Below are 21811 nucleotides of genomic sequence, written 5' to 3'. Positions count from 1 at the left end.
TGGAAAATGAATTTACTAATCTCCTAAAATACATAAATGTTCAGCTGATCTTGCAGTCTAGGTTTTTTGTCTCCATGGCAGCCCTGGCAATGCCATTAGCATAATAAAATATCTGATCTTTAATTTTCTATGTCAATGATTTAACAGAAAGAGTTTATCTCAAGTAGAAACAGAACTGCTTCCTTCTTGATTTGTTCAATCCACTTTTGTTTGTAATGTACCCTACAGCCACATCCCCAAAATATGAGCACCTTGGTTTCAATGGTAAGACTTTCACCGTGACATAAACATAGGATGTAAAGGATCACCATTCTAACACATGCTCTTCACATACACTGTAGGAACTGGGGACTGCATGTCATGAAGCAGATTAATGCTGATTTTGTTTAAGAAGTGTGAATAATCTTCAAAACGTATGTGCAGAATGACTCGGCAATAGTGCTTAAACATATACAATAGAAGAGAAACATACGCACTAAGATTTTTACCCCAGTTAGGAACTGTTTAAACATAGTTTGTGCCAAATCAGTTTCTTAACAGCTTGACTAGCCACTGTGGTCCTAGTTTCATTCATAGTGTTTTAACTTGATTATGCTTTAGCCAAGCTTGCAAGGGCTGGGTTAACTGGAATCATATTCATTAGCAACATTTAAATACAATTAAACGGCCTGTGCAGATGAGGTCCTATCTGCACAACACCACATGGTGACCTATGGCCATAATTTGAGAGATGCAGCATGGGTCAGTGGATATGGCATTGGACTAGGAGTCAGGAGATATGGATTCTCATCCTAGTTCCACCACCAATCTGCTTTAGGACCTTGGATGAGTCAATTTCTCTGCCTCTGTTTCCCTTGTGTCCTTTTGCTTGTCTATTTAGATAGCCCCTCCCCTTACCGATTTACAGTCTCTTACTCTGGGTCTACAATGGAGCCACGGTCTCAGTTGGAGTCTTAAAGTGGTGCTACTTAGGGTTGCCAATTTTCTGATTGCAGAAAACCGAACATCCCTGCCCCTTCCCCAAGGCCCTGTCCCCGGCTCACTCCATCCACCCCTCCCTCTGTAGCTCACTCTCCCACTCACTCGCTCATTTTCACCAGGCTGGAGTTGGGGTGTGGGAGGGGGTGAGGGCTCATTGGGAATCATTAAGAAAGGGATAGATAATAAGACCAAAAATATCATATTGTCTCTATATAAATCCATGGTACGCCCACATCTTGAAAAGGTTCAGAAAAAAGCAACAAAAATGATTAGGGGTATGGAACAGCTTCCGTATGAGGAGAGATTAATCAGACTGGGTCTCTTCAGCTTGGAAAAGAGATGGCTAAGGTGAGATATGATTGAGGTCTAAAAAATCATGACTGGTGTGGAGAAAGTAAATAAAGAAGTGTTGTTTACTCCTTCTCATAACACAAGAACTAAGGGTCAACAAATGAAATTAATAGGAAGCAGGTTTAAAACAAACAAAAGGAAGTATTTCTTCGTACAACACACAGTCAACCCGTGGAACTCTTTGCCAGAGGATGTTGTGAAGGCCAAGACTATAACAAGGTTCAAAAAAGAACTAGATAAATTAATGGAGGAAGGTCTATCAATGGCTATTAGCCAGGATGGGCAGGTATGGTGTCCCTAGCCTCTGTTTGCCAGAAGCAGGGAATGGGTGAAAGGGGATGGATTACGTGATGATTACCTGCTCTATTCATTCCCTCTGGAGCACCTGGCATTAGCCAGTGTTGGAAGACCGGATGCTGAGCTAGATGGACCTTTGGTCTGACCCAGTATACCTGTTCTTATGAGGGCTTCATCTGGGGGTGTGGGCTATGGGGGGGGATAGAAATGAAGGGTTTGGAGAGTAGGAGGGGGCACTGGGCTGGAGCCCAGGGGTTTGTCGTGCCGGAGGGAGTGCCGGCTCTGGGAAGGAGTTTGGGTAAGGGAGGAGGGGGCTCAGGGCTGGAGCAGGGAGTTGGGGTGCAGGAGGGGGTGTGGGCTCTGGGAGGGAGTCTGGTTGGGGGGGGCTCAGGGCTGGGGCAGGGGGTTGGAGCATGGGAGGGGGTTCACCATGCGGGCTCTAGGCAGTGCTTACCTCAGGCGGCTCCTGGAAGTGGCAACATGTCTCTCTGGTTCTTAGGTGCATGGGCAGCCAGGGAGCTCTGCGCACTGCCCTGTCCACAGGTGCTGCCCCTGCAGCTCCCATTGGCCAGGAACCACGGCCAATGGGAGCTGCGGCGTTGGCACTTGGGGCAGAGCCTGTGCCCTGGGCAGGGGCAGCGCATGGAGCCCCATGGCAGCCCCTGAGCCTACGAGTCAGGAGGACATGTTGCTGCTTCCGGGAGCCATGCAGAGTTGGCTGCTGTGACCAATCAGACTTTTAATGGCCTGATCAGAGGTGCTGACTGGAGCCGCTAGGGTCCCTTTTCGACTGGGCGTTTCAGTCAAGAACCGGACACCTGACAACCCTTGTGCTGCTAGATGACAAATAATAATTATATTAGTATCCATATTGTGTTATGAAACTCTTTGATCTTAGCTATGTGTATGGGGATGGGAGGAATACTGTATTATGTTGCAATTCTGTAGAGACTTGCACTTCTGACCAGGCTGTACCGTGATTAGAGTATGATTTAGTCCAGTTCATCCAAGCAAGACTGAACCATATTGTAAAATGGTGGGCGCACTAACTGTGTTGTTACGTGGTTCCCTGACCACAGTAATGTCATTCTGTGAATAGGCAACAGAAGTTTGTCAGGGGAACTTCATAGTAGGATGTTTTCCAAAGATTTAACATTAGTCCTGCAGCTGTCAAAACTAATTTATTATATGCAGAGCTGGTAATGCTGTCCATAGTTAAGGTTGCCTGACACTTCCCACTATAAAATCCTGTTTTCAGTCACCAAACTTGAACCATTTGAGCTGAAACTTGCTATACTGGGTACCTGCCTCAGACAGAGGCAGGGTCCTCTGGAATAATAGTATGTGATCATGTACTCAAAGGCTGTACCATAATGCATGCTCTCAAAGGGGCAGAATTAAGATTGCACAGACAACTTTAATTCTGGCATTTTATTTTAGTGCTTTATTTTGCAACCATAACATTCTTTTAATGATCTTTTTTTATTCAATGTTAAAATATGGTTAAATTGTTCTGTATGTAATAGCACTTAGCTATTGTGGTAGATGCTCCCATATTTAACATTTGGTTTACATGTGGTTATGGTAAATGAAAGATCGCTATAAGATATGGTTTTCTTATGACTCATTAAAAATTAGTCTCTGTTCAGTCCATTGTTTTGTGTTCAAGTCAGAATAAATAGAAAAATGTAGTTTATAGAAAGTCTGCTTTTCTTGTACACTGCCAACATGTGAAGGGATCTTTTGCCTCAAAGCATTATTAGCTTTCATTGGCTGCAACAATATATTGAATAAAAAGAAGAAAATGGTTCTTCAGATATGTTTGGCTAAAGCATTAGTATTTACAAATACATTAGAAGCAAGAGGAAGAACAAGGTAGGCCCAATACTCAATGAAGAGGGGAAAATATGAACAGAAAACACAGCAACAGGTAAAGTGTTAAATGCCCCTTTTGTTTGCTTTAACCAAAAAAAGAACAGGAGTACTTGTGGCACCTTAGAGACTAACAAATTTATTAGAGCATAAACTTTCGTGGACTACAGCCCACTTCTTCCACAAAAGCTTATGCTCTAATAAATTTGTTAGTCTCTAAGGTGCCACAAGTACTCCTGTTCTTTTTGCGGATACAGACTAACACGGCTGCTACTCTGAAATTTAACCAAAAAGACAACTAACATGGTGAACATCAGTGTAAATGGGGTAGGAAAACCCATGGAATTATACCCTAGTGAGCTTAACTTCGGTACCCAGAAAGATAATGGAGCAAATAATTAAACAATCAATTTGTAAGCACCTAGAAGATAGGTGATAAGTAACAGTCAACATGTATTTGTCAAGAACAAATCATGTCAAATCAACCTCATATCCTTCTTGGGTTATTTGGGTAATATGCCTTGTGGATAGAAGGGAAGCAGTAGATATAGCACATCTCAACTTTAGTAAGGCTTTTGATACTGTCTCTCAAGACCTTCTCATAAACAAAATAGGGAAATACAGCCTAGATAAACCTACTAAACTGGGGGAGGAAACACAATTGATTGAAAACAGTACTCAGAGTAGTTATCAGTGGTTCACAATCAAGCTAGAAGGGCATATTGAGGGGTCCCACAGAGGTCTAACCTGAGTCTGGTTCTATTCAATATCTTCATAGATGATTTTCATAATAGCATAGAGAGTACATTTATAAAGTTTGCAGATGATACCAAGCTGGAAGGGATTGCAAGCGCTTTGGAGGTTAGGATTAAAATTCAAAATGATTTCAGCAAACTGGAGAAATGGTCTGAAATAAATAGGATGCAATTCAATAAGGACAAATGCAAAATACTACATTTTGGCAGGAATAATCAATTGCACAAATACAAAGTGGGAAATGACTGCCTAGGAAGGAGTATTGCAGAAAAGGATCTGGGGGTTGTAATGCATCACAAACTAAATATGGATCAACAATGTAATACTGTTGCCAAAAAAAGCAAACACATTCTGGGTTGTATTAGCAGGAGTGTTATAAGCAAGATACAAGAAGTAATTCTTTCATTCTACTCAGCACTGATAAGGCCTGGAGTACTGTGTCCAGTTCTGAGCACCACACTTTGAGAAAGATGTTGACAAAATGGAGAAAGTTCACAGAGGAAGAACAAAAATGATTAACAGCTGGGTGGCCTCCTGAGGTGAGTCAGGGAGTGGAGGTTGCCCTCCCTTCCTGAGCGCCTCCAGGAGGGGCTGCCCCCATCCCCAAACGTCCCTCCTTACCCATCCAGAGGTGTGCTCCTCACAGTTTTAAAATTTCCATGGAGCGGTCATGTGCCCCTCCCAGAGCCTTTAAATTTTGCCCCCCTACCCTGCTATCATTGTGTTGCCTCTGAATGGGATGATGAAAAAAATGGTAGCGGGTGCATATATATTTGCTCGCCTCAGGCTCTAAAATGCCTAGTTTCAGCTCTGCTATGAGGAAAGATTGAAAAAATTGGGTTTTGTTTAGTCTAGAGAAGAGAAAACTGAGGGGGGACATGAAAACAGTTTTCAAGTATATACAAGATTGTTATAAAGAGGAGGGTGATAAATTATTCTTCTTAACCATTGAGGACAGGACAAGAAGCAATCGGCTTAAATTGTAGCAAGGAAGATTTAAGTTACACATTTGGAAAAACGTCCTAGCAGTCAGGGTAGTTAAGCACTGGAATAAATTGCTTAGGGAGGTTGTGGAGTCCCCATCACTGGAGATTTTTATGAACTGGTTAGACAAACACCTGTTCGGGATGGTCTAGATAATACTCAGTCCTGCCTCACTGTAGGGGACTGGACTAGATGACCTATCAAGGTCCCTTGCAGTCCTGTGATTAAGGGCCTGGTTTCTAGAGGCATTGGGCATGCACAGTTTCTACAGACTTCAATAGGATTTACAAGAGCTCAGCACATCTGGAAATCTGACTCTCATTTTCTAGAAATGACTTTTTTCTTAATATTTTATGTCAAGAATGAGCCCAAATTGGTGAATACCTATAGCATTGTTGGTACTGTACATGGCCAATGCATAAAATTATATGCACCAAAGTGAAGTTATTTAAATTTAAAGTGCTTTGGAAAAAAAAAATTCAGGACTTATTTAAAAATATTTTACAATATTTTTAGGTGGCTTTATTTTGTGATGCCTCCCACTTTGCATCTAAAAATATATAAGTTGTTGGTTCTTTTCCATAAATATCACTCCACATTACCTTAACTCACTTGGCCTAGTCCTGGGTATTTCATCATAACTTGGGTGTGTCTGCCATTTTGACCAGATCTGCAATATCGCAGAAGTCATTTTAAAATGTAATTTCTAGTCCTTTGTTCAGAGAAAGGACCTTTAGATAAATCCTGTCCACACTAGCATAATGCTAAACAATAACAAGTTAACAAAATCAGTTAGTTTTTTAAAGTAGCTTAAATTATTTAACCATGTTAAATTAAACCAGTTGTCAGAAGCAAGTTCTCTTTATCTACTCTCTTGATCCTTGCATAGCTCCAATGAGTCTATTAAAAGATCCACACATTTGATAAACACTGTTCATTAGAATGTGCAATTTTCAAAGATATGTGCCTGTAAGGGACAAGAGGGATTGTTATAACCGTTCATCCATTTGTGTGAAGTTTTTAATTTCTCCTAGGAACTAACAAATTAAAATACATTTCTGACTTGAACATGTAGTATTAGCTATATTTTTAATGCAAGTTTAGCCATTCTCAGTCAATACTAACACTTAAACTAACATATTTACATACAGGAGGGGGTAAGGGGAACCTCTGGCAATTGGATTGGATTGGGTAAATATAGTTTACTGAGGCCCTGAGCATGTGAAGACTGTATTTGCCCTTATGCATGTGAGTGGCCCTGTTAACTTCAAAGGGACTTGCCATGTGTAAAATTTAAATGCATAAGTGTTTACTGGATGGACCCTAAACTTATGCCATATTTACATACATGGTGGAATGGAGTATGGTGGTAATTTTGGTGGGGGGGGGGGAAGAGTGGTGAGGATGGCAGAATATGTGAATTCATCTTTATCATCTGGTGTGTGTCTGATAATTTAATGTGTTTAGAGCTGGGGTGGATTTTTATATAAAATCAATTGCTTTATTTTACAATGACACTCTCTCATGAATTTAAAAGTGCAACTGCAGGAACTGGTGTGGGGGGAAGGGGAAGACTAGCCTGATTTTAAATTTTAAGGTCAGTCAAATATTTGGTCTAGATATGTCGACAGCAGAGACAACCCGTGCCTGCCAACAGTGGGGGGGGGGAGAGTGGCGGGGTAGAGTGAGGGTAGCTTCAGCAGTGTTACTGAGTATGGTCAGTTCATGTGAGCATGCTCATACCAAGCCAAGAAGCAAATCCGGGCGGGGGGGGGCCCACATATCCTCCCTCATGACTCCCTCCGACGTGTCACCTCAGGTTGACAATGTCACTTTAAATAAAAATGGTTGATCTGATAGGAAAGGAAAGATCTCTTGTAAAATGTTCCAGAACACAGAAACATTTTCTAAGATGTATGTATCTGTGTTCTCTTACACTGTTCACATACGTATACCTTACATGTGCACTCTCACAGGTGCACAATGGAGGACTAACTGTTCTTGCAAAATAAAATCTCACTGCTTTGGAGATCAAACTGGATTTTACAAAGTTATACTTCAAAATCTCTTCACTCTATCAAGGAATAAACTAGATGTTTAAAGACAGCCTGCCAATAAAGTAATTCTACAAATTCATCTCTTACTTAATAAACAAGGTTTAAAACTTTGCAGTAACTTTTACTAGTCAGGTTTATAGACAAAGGAATTAGTCTTGTCAACACCTGCCAGTGTCCATCACTTAAGATCTCATCCTGAGGCTATTTGCAACAGGAATAAGCTCACTCATGTGAGTAGTCCCATTGACTTCTGTGGAAGCAGAGAAAGAACTGACAGGAAGGGGATGCAATGCATGACAGTTCGTTAGCAAGAGTTAGGCTAACTGTAACCCTAATAACGTGAGATTTGTAGAAGCGAGGAATGTGTGAGGCAAGTGGGAAAGAACTGTGTGAGAAGTTGTTGCGACCTTGTGTAGATAATATGGAATGTAGACTAAGAGTCTACATTAGTGAGCAAAACAAGATATCAGAATGACCTATGTATAAACAAAATGCAGCTGTTGCTCATTATTGTCTGTAACAAAAGGTATAAATGCTGGTATAATTGCTGTAATTGTTTACCTGTTGAGAGACCTGTTTAGCTCTCTCCCTCTATGCAATTGATAGAGAGAAAATAAAGCGTCTGACTTGCTGTACCCAAACAAAAAGTGAGAACTCTGTTATTCTCCGACAATTTGGGGGCTCGTCCGGGATGGCAACACCCGCAGAGGTACCGGCAGCTGCTACGGATTGTTCCCCTTCGAACCCCATGGTGCCACAATAGAGGTAGGAGACCTTTTGAAATCTCTATTGGGGTGTCGGCGGAGGACTGTCCGTGGGGCCGTCTGTCCCTGTTGGGCTCACGCCATCCGAACTTATTGACTGTGCAGCAAGGTCAGATGCAGAGCGGCTTAGGGGAATTGTTTGCCGCCCCCTGTATGCATATGCGAGGTGCATAGGTATGCACCAGTGCTGAGGGGTTGTTACCGCCTCGAGTGATGCATCGAGGTACTTGGGAATAGTACCTGGAATACAGGCCTTGGGGGGTGGGTGTGTGTGTGGGTGTGTGTGTGTACACCAGTGTGAATTGAGAGTTACCGGAAGACGCCCAGAGTACTCTGCGAAGTCTTTTGGCTCGTGACCAGAACTACTCTAACGCAAGCCCGGTAACTAGAGGATCTTTTAGAAGATCCGACCCATGGTGGGCTAACTCGGCCTGGCATCATCCGGCGAGGATGCTATCTGGGTCTAGGAGTGTGTGAACCCATCTTCCCTCCCCTCTTCCTCTCCGTGTGAGCCACTGACAGTCTGACCATCTCACTGGATGCAACAGAGTAAGCGGTGCCGTCTCTCAGAGACTAGCCGATGCTCTTTGCTGAAGGGAGGTGTAGGAGGCCATCCTCGTTAGCCTCTCCTGTGTGAGTACCTGTAGGGAGAGATCCTTAGTTTATGTGCCGCTAGAGCGGACAGGGCATCCTCCCTGTGTGTGTGATTGGAAAATGGGTGGGGGACAGCCTAAGGATTCCCTCTCACCCCCTAAGGGTACCCCAGCTTATTTCATGTACGTACATTATGGTCCTAAAACCTGCAGGTATTTAGAGAATTGGAATCATTACATGCGCGAAAATTCATCTAAACAATGCCCACTAGAAGGTACCTTCAATCTAGATAAGATCATACATCTCAGAGGAGCTTTTAATCACCAAAAAGCCTCTGACACACAATGGGAGCAATTTGTCTATTGAGGAAAGGAACGGGTTAATTTGAAATTCAGCTTGGTCCAGAGATAAAGAGAAAGTTAATCTGCATTCAAGGTCAAGAATCAATGCAGACCAGGCTAAGTACAAAGAAAAACTGCTTTCGGCCCCAGCTGGCTGTGAAAAAATATAGACATAGTCAAACCAAAGGCAATACAAGTTACAGTGCTGAGATTACATTTGCAAAGCTTAACTGTCCAGTGAGATCCAACAGTCTGCCTTTGCGACCCTGGAGCCGGCGTGGTTTGGGGATGCTGAAGAAGCCACAGGCAGCCGGCCTGGACTGGAATCACTGAAAAGACGCCCCAGAAGACCTCAGGGTGTAAAAGAACTGCCCTCCCAAGAGATGAAGCAAGTTGGAGATTGCACAGCACCTTCTCTGAACGTTATACACAGACGTGGCCAGTCTGGACATACGTGTGTGAGTATGAAAGTGTGCCTACTCTCAGCCGCAGTAAGTCTGAGAACCGGAGAGGGATTTAGCATTCCTCTCTCCACCCCGGTTGACCGGGAAGGGTGTCAGGTGGATCTACCCCAGTCGTAGCAGGCAATAGATAAGTTGGAGAAAAGGGAAGAGTTGTGTACTTGATAACTAGAATTGAGCAATTAAGAGCATAGATCATGAACCAGGCAGCAACTCAAACCTATGCCCAGGGCAAGTTGCAAGCCTTGAGACAGGACTTCCAGGCAGAAAAGGAAGCACTGGCTAAGCAAGTACCGGTCCTTCAGGGACTTGTCAGAATTTAACCATTTGTGTTTGCATATGCTGTAACAGCAGTGTGTTTGCCACAAGAGAAAATTGAATAGTTAAACGCCAATGGGCCATGCATTTTGCCCAAGTGGCAAGCCTCACGAGGAAGGACTCGGGTAGCCTTGTGAGTAAGAATGTTTAAGGGAAGAGACCAGGAAGGGTGGGGGCTAGTTGAGAAGCCCACCCTCCTAGCTAAATTGGTAGTGAAAAAGCCGGTGCCCATGGAAGGGACGGTTCAGCGAGAAAAGCAGGATCGGGCCCAAGCTGGCAGGCAACAGATAGAGAGATTGGAAAACAGATTGGAAACTTAGAGGGCATAGTGGAAGGAAAGGAGTAAGTAATTATAAGCATGGGGATTTCAAATCCCCAGGATAATAATTGGAATGGTAAAATGTGTGTAAGACAGAGTCTTTGTACCAAGGTGCAAGGCTCTCCTTTCTTCTGCAGAATAAAGCAACTCTTCCTTATCCCTGTCTGTCTGTTATTGGCTCTCAGCTAGGTGGACCCGATATTTCGGTCACAGTTACTGGCGACTCTGGTTAATGAATTTCTGTCTTATACATTTGGGCGTTAGGTGTGTGGATGGAACTGAGCCTCTCATTCGTAATTCCTCAGAGTGGAAGCCATCGCGTGCGATGAAGCTCTGAGGTCGAATTGGGATCCTTCTGTCCCGTCCCCTGTAGCGGTCAGTATTAGTAGAAATTCCTGTAATAGGATCCTATTAGGCCATAATTCCCTCTGTTCTCTGTGTAATTCTCTGTTAGAGTGTCAGCAGGCAGATGGGTGGGTCTCTGGTAAAACCCTCTAAGGATAGCCCTTTGAATTATATGTTAAGTAAATGGCCTTTACCCGGTGTTCAGAAAAGAATGTCGAAGAGACGCTTGTTGCAGCTTTGCACCCAGGATTGACCAGTCCTGGGCACTGATTGGCCCGAATCTGGATCTTTTGACATTCCGACTTACTTAACTCCCTTGCACCTGGTACTGGAAAACCAGGCACCGGGACAAATAAATTATTGGTTTTTGTGGGATCTGTGTTTTATAAGTTTGAGATGAATTGGTATTGTTTAAAGTTGCAAAAACCGAGAATCCTGTGTCTGGCAAAAGTAAACTAGTGGTGTTTAATATGGTATTTAGGATTTAATCCTTAAGGTGACTTAATGCTTTACAAGATTTAAAATGTTTTAACTAAAGACCAAAGGTTGTGGCTGCAGCAGGGTAGTCAAATCCAGGAGAATAAAAGATTTGAATTTGTTTTTGGGTAACAAAATAGCAGATAAAAGAGCTGGTAAAGAGAGAGAAGGACAGTGCCCCTGGCTCTGTGTGGTCGAGCTGTCACTTTACTAGGTGTGCATGGAGATTTTGTAAGCACAAAAGAAACAGTTACATCTTGTGTAGAAATTGATATGGCTAGTGTTGTGGAAATTGAATTGTGGATAGGATGTGCATTTTCCCCAGAACATGTGCAGTGTATATTGTAGCAGAGGTAAAAGAAATGCAAACCTACCAATATAGATTGTGTTGTTTTTTTCAGATCACTGTGTGTTTGAAAGCAGAAGTTAGAAGTAAAAGGCAATCAAAAGTCTGGGAAAGTTAATTTTGTCCCTTTTTAAGTAAGAATTTTTAAGCTGTGGATAGCTTTGGATCTGGAAGCAAGCCAGAAAGCATCTGTATTAATGCAATTTTCTAACTAATAAGGTAGAAGCCACTGAAATCTGGGCTGCCTATGAAACAAATACAAGGAAATATGGGATAATTCCTCTGTTTTGTCTAAAATCAACAAGAGTATGTGTATATAAAGGAAATATTTTAAGCAATGACTGACTACCCAGAAGGGGTAGACCTCTGTTCTTTTGTCTTTCAGATCATCAGAGAAAACGGATGCCAGCTGAACAGCATTCAGTGTGCCATGCATTTACTGGTACAATAGGAATTATTTTTGTGTTCAATGTCCTGTCTTGTGGTGTTTGACTTGTGGCCAGAATTGTTGCGTTTAATATTTTCATAAGACAGTCTAGTTCAAAATTAAATAGAAGAGTTAAATCAAAAAGCAGATACTTTTTTTTTATTCAACTTGGAATACAAAGTGTTTGGATAAATCAGGAAAATGTGATATACTAAAGTCTAATACATTTGCTTAAGTAAGAAAAAGAAACTTCATTGGCCAGATTTTTTTAATTGAAAAATTGTTAAAATTTGCATACCAACAGTCTTTGGAAGCAAGGACATGGAAGGTTAACCCACTCCCATATTGCTCATGGGATCCTTCTGGCTACCTCAGATTTCTAGCCAGAGGGCTGGGGAGGGAGGAAAGCTATTGAACACCAGAGGTTGTACCGAGTGGACTCCTCAAAAGTGTGTGTGCTTGTCCTGGTTTGTTGCTCCAAATCTCTGTATAGAAGTTATTTTACTGGAAGGGTGTATATGGCATACATTGAATAATAAGACTAATGTACTGTATATTGTCAATGTGTATGTGTTCATTGTTGGGAAAAGGTGTATGAGTGAAAAGTGGAAGTTTCCTTTGTAGGTTAAAAGAAGCCAAGAAGGGAAAAAGGAAAAAGAACAGAATGAGTTAACTGAAAAAATAGCTAGCAAGCTCAGTCCAAAGATAAGACACTGGCCCAATCCAAGGACACTGCCCAGAGCTAAGACTTGGCCGACAGCCAAGAAAAGTGGGGGCCTGAATGTGCCCAAGCAACTATGAGATCTGCAAAACACTGCCAGGCATTAATGAAATGTGTTAGGTTTCTTTTCTCACAGATAAAAGAAGTGCTACCCAAAGACCCTAGCAGCCCTGCCATTCATTGAAAGAAGGAGACTGAGTCTATGTAAAGTCCATCAACGAAAGACTGCTTTGGCTCCACACTGGAAAGGCCCTTTCCAAGTCCTGTTAACCACCAACACGGCTGTGAAGTGCCAAGGACTACCTGCCTGGACCCATGCTTCTCACTGTAAAAAGACCCCTCCACCTCGGGAGAACTCTCCAACTGATGATAAGCCTATTTCTCCTTCTAGCACTGCTGTGTCTTCTGGACAGCAGGAAAAAGAAAAAAAAGATAAGGTGAAGTGCTAATAACCTCTCCCTTGTCCACTGACAGACCTACTGTGCCTTTGGATTTTTCTAGAAGAAGCAAAACCATTACAGGGTGATGTGCTAGTAACCTCTCCCTTGTATGATGCTAAACCACACTGTTTCAGGAAAAGAGAAGAAGGAACACTTGCTTCATTGAAACCACAAAGTCCAGGGATTCCTGACTACAAGAGACATTAAGAACTGACCCTGGTGAAGAAACAAAGAATTATACACTGGCAGGAAGAAACTTGTGGGACCCATGCTTGGGAACGTGGTATTGATTGGATTTTGGGGTTTATTCTACAGGCTGCGCCCTGTGTTTTGGATAAGTCCTTCAGCATGTATTGCCCTCCCTAACTGGATTTTAAATTATAAGTACCAAAGGCACCTTGTTGCCATTGCCCCTGCCATCTCCTCCATTACACTATTACCCCGTAACACATCCAAATACAGACAATGTCATATATTTGATAAAACCAATGACTAAGGCCTTCACACTTCAGTGATTTATTTAAATATTGTTTAAAAAATATTTTTAAGGTTCAGGATATCCCATATAAGCGAACAATTGAATGGATCAGTGGAGATAAAAGTATATGATATCACTACCAGTGAACCCCAAGAATCTGTAATTGCAATTGATGGGTTCTATAGCGAATGTTCCTGAAATTTGCACTGTGTTAAATGAGAGAGGCCCTTATTGTTATTTGGTCACCCAATTAGTGAACAATTAAACGAATACCCAGAGTTTGTTTTGCCACTGGAAATTTTACCTGCATAGAAATTATTCCAGTGACTAATAATGTGACCTGTACCTTATTGCAATACACCCCTTCTTATGCCATTAATATCAGTGCCTCCCGGAAGTACTAAAGGTGTTCAACCAACAGATGTGGTATAGTACTACACCAAAGAGAGATGTATTAGGATATCAATGGACTGTGATTAACACTACACTAGGGACTGTTAAATTTTCATTGCCCTTATCCAGTTTCCAGATTACCTCTACATACCCAAATTACTCATGGGGGGCTGCCATTAGATTAGCACAACAGAGGCCTTGGGTTATTTCTTCTAGGAAGAGAGACTTGACCGGATCCCTGTGGGATGGGGCCAATAGTGCAGCAGCAGTTTGGAATATTTTTAAAAACCAAGAACATGATGAGAAATTGGGGCAACTAGAGAAGGCCATTGGCCTTGTTTCTGGAGCACAACTAACCCAGGTATAGGCTGGAGTTGGTGAGTTACATGTTATTTCCGCCCTTAGTTCTATGACCCAGAAGTTGCTGACAGAGATGGTATTGAATATCACTGAGGCTGGGAAGGCATTGCAGTGGGATCTAGCATTCCTGATCTAATCCAAATCTAGGATTTCCTGAATGACCAGCTAATGGCCATTCAGAATGATCTAGAGCATCAGGCTTGGCCCACTGCCCTTACAGACACATCAGGAGTACCATCTGATCTGTGGCCATGGAGACATACTTGGAGACTTTCTGGGTGGAAGTGCAAACATTCTCAATGCTCCTTCCAAGCATATGGACCGGTTGGGGGTGTGTGTGGGCTCCCACATACCGAATCCTGCCGGATCCAGGGGGAGGATGCATGTGGGTAATTCACCGAGACATCTGGGAAATTAGACCTCCTGGTATGCCCAATCGATTTTTAGTCAGTGCTCCTAGGATTACATCTGACATTTGGATGGGGTTAGGGAGTCAATGGATGTTAGAACCCCCACAGCTTCAGTGTATCCGTAAACTGAAGCCAGGAGCAGTTGTTACTCTACATGACTACGTTTGCTGGGAGGGTAGGAGACAAGGAACTACCCTGACAGGACACTTACTTTTTCAAGCTAATGATAGCTGTGTGTATGTTAAAGCCACCACATTTGCAAGACATACATTTTAATCTCATTACCACTGCAGGCAATCATATTATTTACTGGCCTGCAAATAGAATTTTGCAAGTAGTCCTTAGGTTCCAGATACCCTTTAATTGGACTAGTTTAGTACCTGATCGGTTTCAAAATTTGCTTTCACTGTTACCAGAGGTTCAGAAAATCTCTGAAATACAAGGGCAAATTCACATGCTTCAATATATATATATCAAGTTGAAAAGTAAGCCTTTCATACAGCTTATAGAGTGTCCACCTTATGTACTAAGTATGATGTATTGTGTTTTATGACTAAGACTGTACAACAACCCCATCATATTATCGCTATGGGAATGTTATTGCTTGTGTTGTTGTTAGGAGTATGTTATTGTTGTTATAAAGAACATAATAGTAATACCTTTCATGTCCATGCTCATCATGCATTGTCATTACATCCAATCAAAACCCCTAAGGTTGAAGCATCTGATGTAGAATCTGAATTCCAAGACTTAATGCAAATAGAGATTTAAAAATGTTTGTTGTACTAGTAGTACAAAAGGGGGGGTTGTGGAAGCAGAGAAAGAACTGACAGGAAGGGGATGCAATGCATGACAGTTCGTTAGCAAGAGTTAGGCTAACTGTAACCCTAATGACGTGAGATTTGTAGAAGCGAGGAATGTGTGAGGCAAGTGGGAAAGAACTGTGTGAGAAGTTGTTGCGACCTTGTGTAGATAATGTGTAGATAATATGGAATGTAGACTAAGAGTCTACATTAGTGAGCAAAACAAGATATCAGAATGACCTATGTATAAACAAAATGCAGCTGTTGCTCATTATTGTCTGTAACAAAAGGTATAAATGCTGGTATAATTGCTGTAATTGTTTACCTGTTGAGAGACCTGTTTAGCTCTCTCCCTCTATGCAATTGATAGAGAGAAAATAAAGCGTCTGACTTGCTGTACCCAAACAAAAAGTGAGAACTCTGTTATTCTCCGACACTTCTGTGAGGCTACTCGTCTGCCTGAAACTACCCAGTTACAAAAATATTTATAGACTCATAGACTTTAAGGTCAGAAGGGGCCATCATGATCATCTAGTCTGACCTCCCGCATGATGCAGGCCACAAAGCCGTCCCTATCCTTTCCCTTGACTCTGCTGTTGAAGTCCCCAAATCCTTGCAAGATGGAGTCCTTAATAGGGAAGATCTGGTAGCGCTTTGGGCAATGGAAGATCCAAGGGTAGCTGAGAGACTTTAATAAGAGTGTTGGGGGAGAAAGAGAAGGAATGGCAAAACCCACTTAATTTTTATCAGTTTCATAGTATGTCACGTGCAGTGCTGTAAGTGTGCAAGGTACTCTGTAGACATGCAATACAAGGTCCTTTCCCAAAGAGCTAATACTCTAAAATAAAATATTTTCTGTAATTGAAATAATGCAGCTAACAAAAATGTAGAGAAGATGTTTTTGTGGTTAAGGCACTGGATGGGAACTCCTGAGATGTGGGTTTGGTTTCTGACTCTGCCATAGGTTTCCTGTGTGATTGTGGGCAATTCATTTCACCTCTCTATTATGAAGATTAGGGGTAATGTGAGGGGATGAACCATTAATGTTTGTGAGTGCTCCGATACCACAGTGATGTGGGCCATAGAAGTGCTTAGATCAGGGGTTCTCAAACTGAGGGTCAGGACCCCTCAGGGGGTCACGAGGTTATTACATGGGGGGTTGCGAGCTGTCAGCCTCTACCCCAAACCCCGCTTGGCCTCCAGCATTAATAATAGACTCATAGACTCTAAGGTCAGAAGGGACCATTATGATCATCTAGTCTGACCTCCCGCATGATGCGGGCCACAAAAGCTGACCCACCCACTCCCGGAAGAATTCTCTCCCTTGACTCAGCTGTTGAAGTCCCTAAATCATGATTTAAAGACTTCAAATCGCTGAGAATCCTCCAGCAAGCGACCCCTGCCCCATGCTGCGGAGGAAGGCGAAAAACCTCCAGGGCCTCTGCCAATCTACCCTGGAGGAAAATTCCTTCCCGACCCCAAATATGGCAATCAGCTGAACCCCGAGCATGCGGGCAAGATTCTCTAGCCAGACCCTCTGGAAAAAGTTCTCTGTAGTAACTTTTAATATCCCATCATTGACCATTGTTGCTAATTACCAGTGATGGCACGTTATTGACCTATTGACTAAAATCACTGTATCCCATCAAGCCATCCCCTCCATAAACTTATCAAGCTTAATCTTAAAGCCAGAGAGGTCTTTCACCCCCACTGTTTCCCTCGGAAGGCTGTTCCAAAATTTCACCCCTCTGATGGTTAGAAACCTTCGTCTAATTTCAAGCCTAAACTTCCCGACGGCCAGTTTATATCCATTTGTTCTCGTGTCCACATTAGTACTGAGCTGAAATAATTCCTCTCCTTCCCTGGTATTTATCCCTCTGATATATTTAAAGAGAGCAATCATATCCCCCCTCAGCCTTCTTTTGGTTAAGGTAAACAAACCGAGCTCCTCGAGTCTCCTTTCATACGACAGATTTTCCATTCATCAGATCATCCTAGTGGCCCTTCTCTGTACCCGTTCCAGTTTGATTTCATCCTTTTTAAACATGGGAAACCAGAATTGCACACAGTACTCCAAATGAGGTCTCACCAGTGCCTTGTATAACGGAACCAGCACCTCCTTTATCCCTACTAGAAATACCTCGCCTAATGCATCCCAAGACCGCATTAGCTTTTTTCACGGCCACGTCACATTGCCGACTCATAGTCATCCTGCGATCAACCAGGACTCCGAGGTCCTTCTCCTCTTCCGTTACTTCCAACTGATGCGTCCCTAGCTTATAACTAAAATTCTTGTTATTTATCCCTAAATGCATAACCTTACACTTCTCACTATTAAATTTCATCCTATTACTATTACTCCAGTTTACAAGGTCATCCAAATCTCCCTGCAGGATATCCCAATCCTTCTCCGAATTGGCAATACCTCCCAACATTGTGTCATCCGCAAACTTTATCAGCCCACTCCTACATTTGGTTCCGAGGTCAGTAATGAATAGATTAAATAAAATCGGACCCAAAACCGAACCTTGAGGAACTCCACTGGTAACCTCCGTCCAGCCTGACAGTTCACCTTTTAGTACGACCCGCTGCAGTCTCCCCTTTAACCAGTTCCTTATCCACCTCTGGATTTTCATATCGATCCCCATCTTTTCCAATTTAACCAATAAGTCCTCATGCGGTACCGTATCAAACGCTTTACTGAAATCGAGGTATATTAGATCCACCGCATTTCCTTTATCTAAATAATCTGTTACTTTCTCAAAGAAGGAGATCAGGTTGGTTTGGCACGATCTACCTTTCGTAAAACCGTGTTGTAATTTGTCCCAATTGGCATTGTCCTCAAGGTCCTTAACTACTTTCTCCTTCAAAAATTTTTCCAAGACCTTGCATATTATAGATGTTAAACTAACAGCCCTGTAGTTACCTGGGTCACCTTTTTTCCCCTTCTTGAAAATAGGAACCACATTAGCTATTCTCCAGTCAAAAGGTATCACCCCCAAGTTTACAGATTAATTAAAAATGATCGCTAACGGGCTTGCAATTTCTCGTGCCAGTTCCTTTAATATTCTCGGATGAAGATCATCCGGTCCACCCGATTTAGTCCCGTTAAGCTGTTCTAGTTTGGCTTCTACCTCGGATACGGTAATGTCAAGCCCCACTCCTTTATTCCCATCCGTCTCGCTTCTACTATTCCTCAGCTTTTCATTAGCCTCATTAAATACCGATGCAAAATATTCATTTAGATATTGTGCCATGCCTAGATTATCCTTAATCTCCACTCCATCTACAGGCTTAAGTGGTCCCACTTCTTCTTTCTTTCTTTTCTTCCTATTTACATGGCTATAAAAGCTCTTGCTATTGGTTTTAATTCCCCTTGCAAGGTCCAACTCTACACGACTTTTGGCTTTTCTCACTCCATCTCTACATGCTCTGACCTCAATAAGGTAGGTTTCTTAGCTGATCCCTCCCATCTTCCACTCCCTGTAGCTTTCTGTTTTTTTTTAATGACCCCTCTGAGACGCTTGCACATCCAGCTCGGTCTAAATCTCCTGCCTGCGAACCGTTTTCCCTTTCTCGGGATACAGGCCTCCGACAGCTCCTGCAACTTCAACTTGAAATAATCCCAGCGCCTTCCGCCTTTAGATCCCTAAATATGTTAGTCCAATCCACTTCCCTAACTAGTCCCCTTAATTTATTAAAGTTAGCCCTTTTGAAATCGTAAATCTTAGTCTCCGATTTAATTCTGTTAATCTTTCCATTTAGTTTAAACTGAATTAGCTCATGATCACTCGAGCCAAAGTTGTCCCCTATAACCATTTCCTCAACGAGGTCCTCACTACTCACCAAAACCAAATCTAAAATGGCATCCCCCTTCGTCGGTTCAGCAACTACTTGATGAAGGAATTCATCAGCTATCACGTCTAGGAAAATCTGAGCCCTATTATTGTTACTAGCATTTGTTCCCCAATCTATATCCGGGAAGTTAAAGTCTCCCATGATTACACAGTTCCTATTAGTATTTACTTCCCTAAAAATGTTAGAGTTCTCTGTCCATATCCAGGCTAGATCCCAGCGGTCTATAGCACACCCCAAGCACTATCCCAGGGGAGGCTCTAGTAGTTCTTTTACCCAATGTGAGTATTGCCTAGACAGACTCCGTATTATCCATTCCATCACTTATTATTTCTTTACAGTTTACCTCATTATTGACATACAGTGCTACTCCCCCACCTTTACCTTTGATCCGGTTTTTCCTAAACAGCACATACCCTTCCATACCTGTACTCCAGTCATGACTACCGTTCCACCATGTTTCAGTTATTCCTATGATATTTGGTTTCATTTCTTGGACCAGGAGCTCTAATTCCTCCATTTTGTTACCTAGGCTTCTCTCATTGGTGTATAAACATCTTAATTTATGCCGTTTGGCCTCTCTCACATTAGTTATCCCATTTGGTATGGACACCGTACTGCTAGTATGACCTATTAGTCTAGTATCCATCCCCCCCCCCCTCCTCCATATGTCCAATCTCGTCCCCCCAGCTATATCCGTTCTTATCTCATCGTCCTCCCTCTCAATGTTATAATCTGGTGTGGAGATTAACTGGACATCTCCCAACCGTCTCCCCCAAATTCCTAGTTTAAAGCTTTTTTGATGAGATGAGCCAGCCTTCCTCCCAGAAGTCTATTTCCTTCCCTACTCAGGTGAAGTCTGTCCCGTGAGAACAGTTTTCTGTCCCCGAAAGCCTCCCAGTGGCCATACATCCCAAAGCCCTCTTTATAGCACCACTCCCTTAGCCAACTATTTATCATCACAATCCTGTTTGAGTGGAGTTCCATTGGAGGAGAAGGTACCTGTCTTTGTATTGCTTGTATGTGTAGAGGCCTGTAGGGGCAGCGTGCTGGGCGGGCAGCTGAGCCCTGATTAGGGGGCGGAACTTGGCTGAGGAGAGGGCCTATAAAAGTGGCCACCCAGCCAGGCAGTGGCACAGAAGGCAGCGAACATGGCTGCTAACAGGGGAGTTTGAGTGGGGTTTTACAGGGGGAGGTGAAAAGGGAGGCAGGAGGGCGTGGCACCCTGTGTGCTGTGTTTCCCTAGGTGCAGAGGGCACAGCTGAGTAGGCGGACTCAGACAACAGCAGCCATGAGCCAAGCAGCAGGGAACACAATGCAGATGATTGCCTGTGGAAGCTGCGGTATGTACATGGTCCTGAACAGAGGTATGTGTGCATGAAATGCCGCCTAACAGAGCTGCTGGAGGAAAAGATCCGAGGGTTGGAGATGCAGGTAGATACCCTGGTAGAGTTTAGAAGGGAGTTCGAGCAGCTGATGGAGCAAAGGCAAGGAGGGGCTGAAGGGGAATACTCAGGGGTTCAGGTGGAAGCAGGGGCAAAGACCTGTGAGAGGGGAATGCCGGGGGGAGAACAAGGGCAGTGGAAGCATGTGACCGTGAGAAGCAGGCCAAGGAAAAGGAGGGCCAGTGAAGGAGAAATAGAGCTCAGGTACAGGTTTGGGGTTTTGGAAAACGAGGAAGGGGTGCAGCAGGTGGTAACTGAAGTGGGCAGGGTGAGGAAAAAGAGAAGAGCGGCTAGTCCCATAGAAAGAGTAGAGGAGTTGACGGAGACAGCACCAAATCTGGGCCCCGGGAGGATACAGGATGGCATAAGGGGGATTATAAGGGAAAATAGGAATGGACAGGGGTTGCAACTAGAGGGAACAGGGGATAGATTAGTAGATCGCACTGTCACCAGGCAAAGGCAGGTTTACATGATTGGGGACTCCTTACTGAGGAGGTTAGACAGGCCTGTGACCAGGGCAGACCCAGAGAACAGAAGGGTGTGCTGTCTACTGGGAGCTAAGATACAGGATGTGGACCTGCGACTGAAAAGGATCCTAAAAGGAGCAGGTAAGAACTCCTTGATCATCCTTCACGTAGGAACGAATGACACGGCTAGGTTCTCGCTAGAGCGAATGAAGGGAGATTATGCCAGGCTGGGGAAGACACTTAAGGAAATCGAGGCTCAGATCATCTTCAGTGGGATTCTGCCTGTTCCTAGAGAAGGGCAGCAAAGGGGTGACAGGATTTAATGATGTTAAATATATAAAAAAGTGTTTTTAATGTATAAGGGGGGTCGCACTCAGAGGCTTGCTGTGGTAAAGGGGTCACCAGTACAAAAGTCTGAGAACCCCTGGCTTAGATGGATTTTTAGATGCATGTTAAGCAGGGGGCAAACATTTTGGGGTGCCTTAGACTGGACATATGTCATATCTGCCCATTATCTCCTTTCTGGGATGGTTGGATGTTTTATAATTTATATGTAGAAAACCACCTCCTGTGTAATTCTGTACTACGTCTGTTCATACTATTCTCAGTTAAATGATGCAAGATGAGAACTGCTCATCTCCACCTCTAGTCTTGCCCAAGCAATTGTCCATATGATGATGCTCCAGAACACAAAGGTCACCCAAAGCAGTGCTGGTAATACATTGCATGTGTTGCTAAACCTTCTGCAG

General features: G+C 43.2%; 1 long non-coding RNA gene across 1 annotated transcript; it reads left to right on the top strand.

Annotated features, from left to right (window-relative positions):
* The first annotated feature begins 11567 nt into the window (after positions 1-11567).
* LOC135982250 (uncharacterized) lies at positions 11568-15706 on the top strand. The gene is made up of 2 exons (XR_010599490.1): positions 11568-11705; positions 12315-15706. It is a non-coding gene; the product is annotated as an uncharacterized LOC135982250 (long non-coding RNA).
* Positions 15707-21811: the final 6105 nt, after the last annotated feature.

The sequence above is a fragment of the Chrysemys picta genome, chromosome 3, assembly GCF_011386835.1.
Source record: "Chrysemys picta bellii isolate R12L10 chromosome 3, ASM1138683v2, whole genome shotgun sequence".
Classification (NCBI taxonomy): domain Eukaryota; kingdom Metazoa; phylum Chordata; order Testudines; family Emydidae; genus Chrysemys; species Chrysemys picta.
The sequence above is the reverse complement of the archived record's forward strand: the minus strand, read 5'-3'. Positions and strand labels throughout refer to the sequence as shown.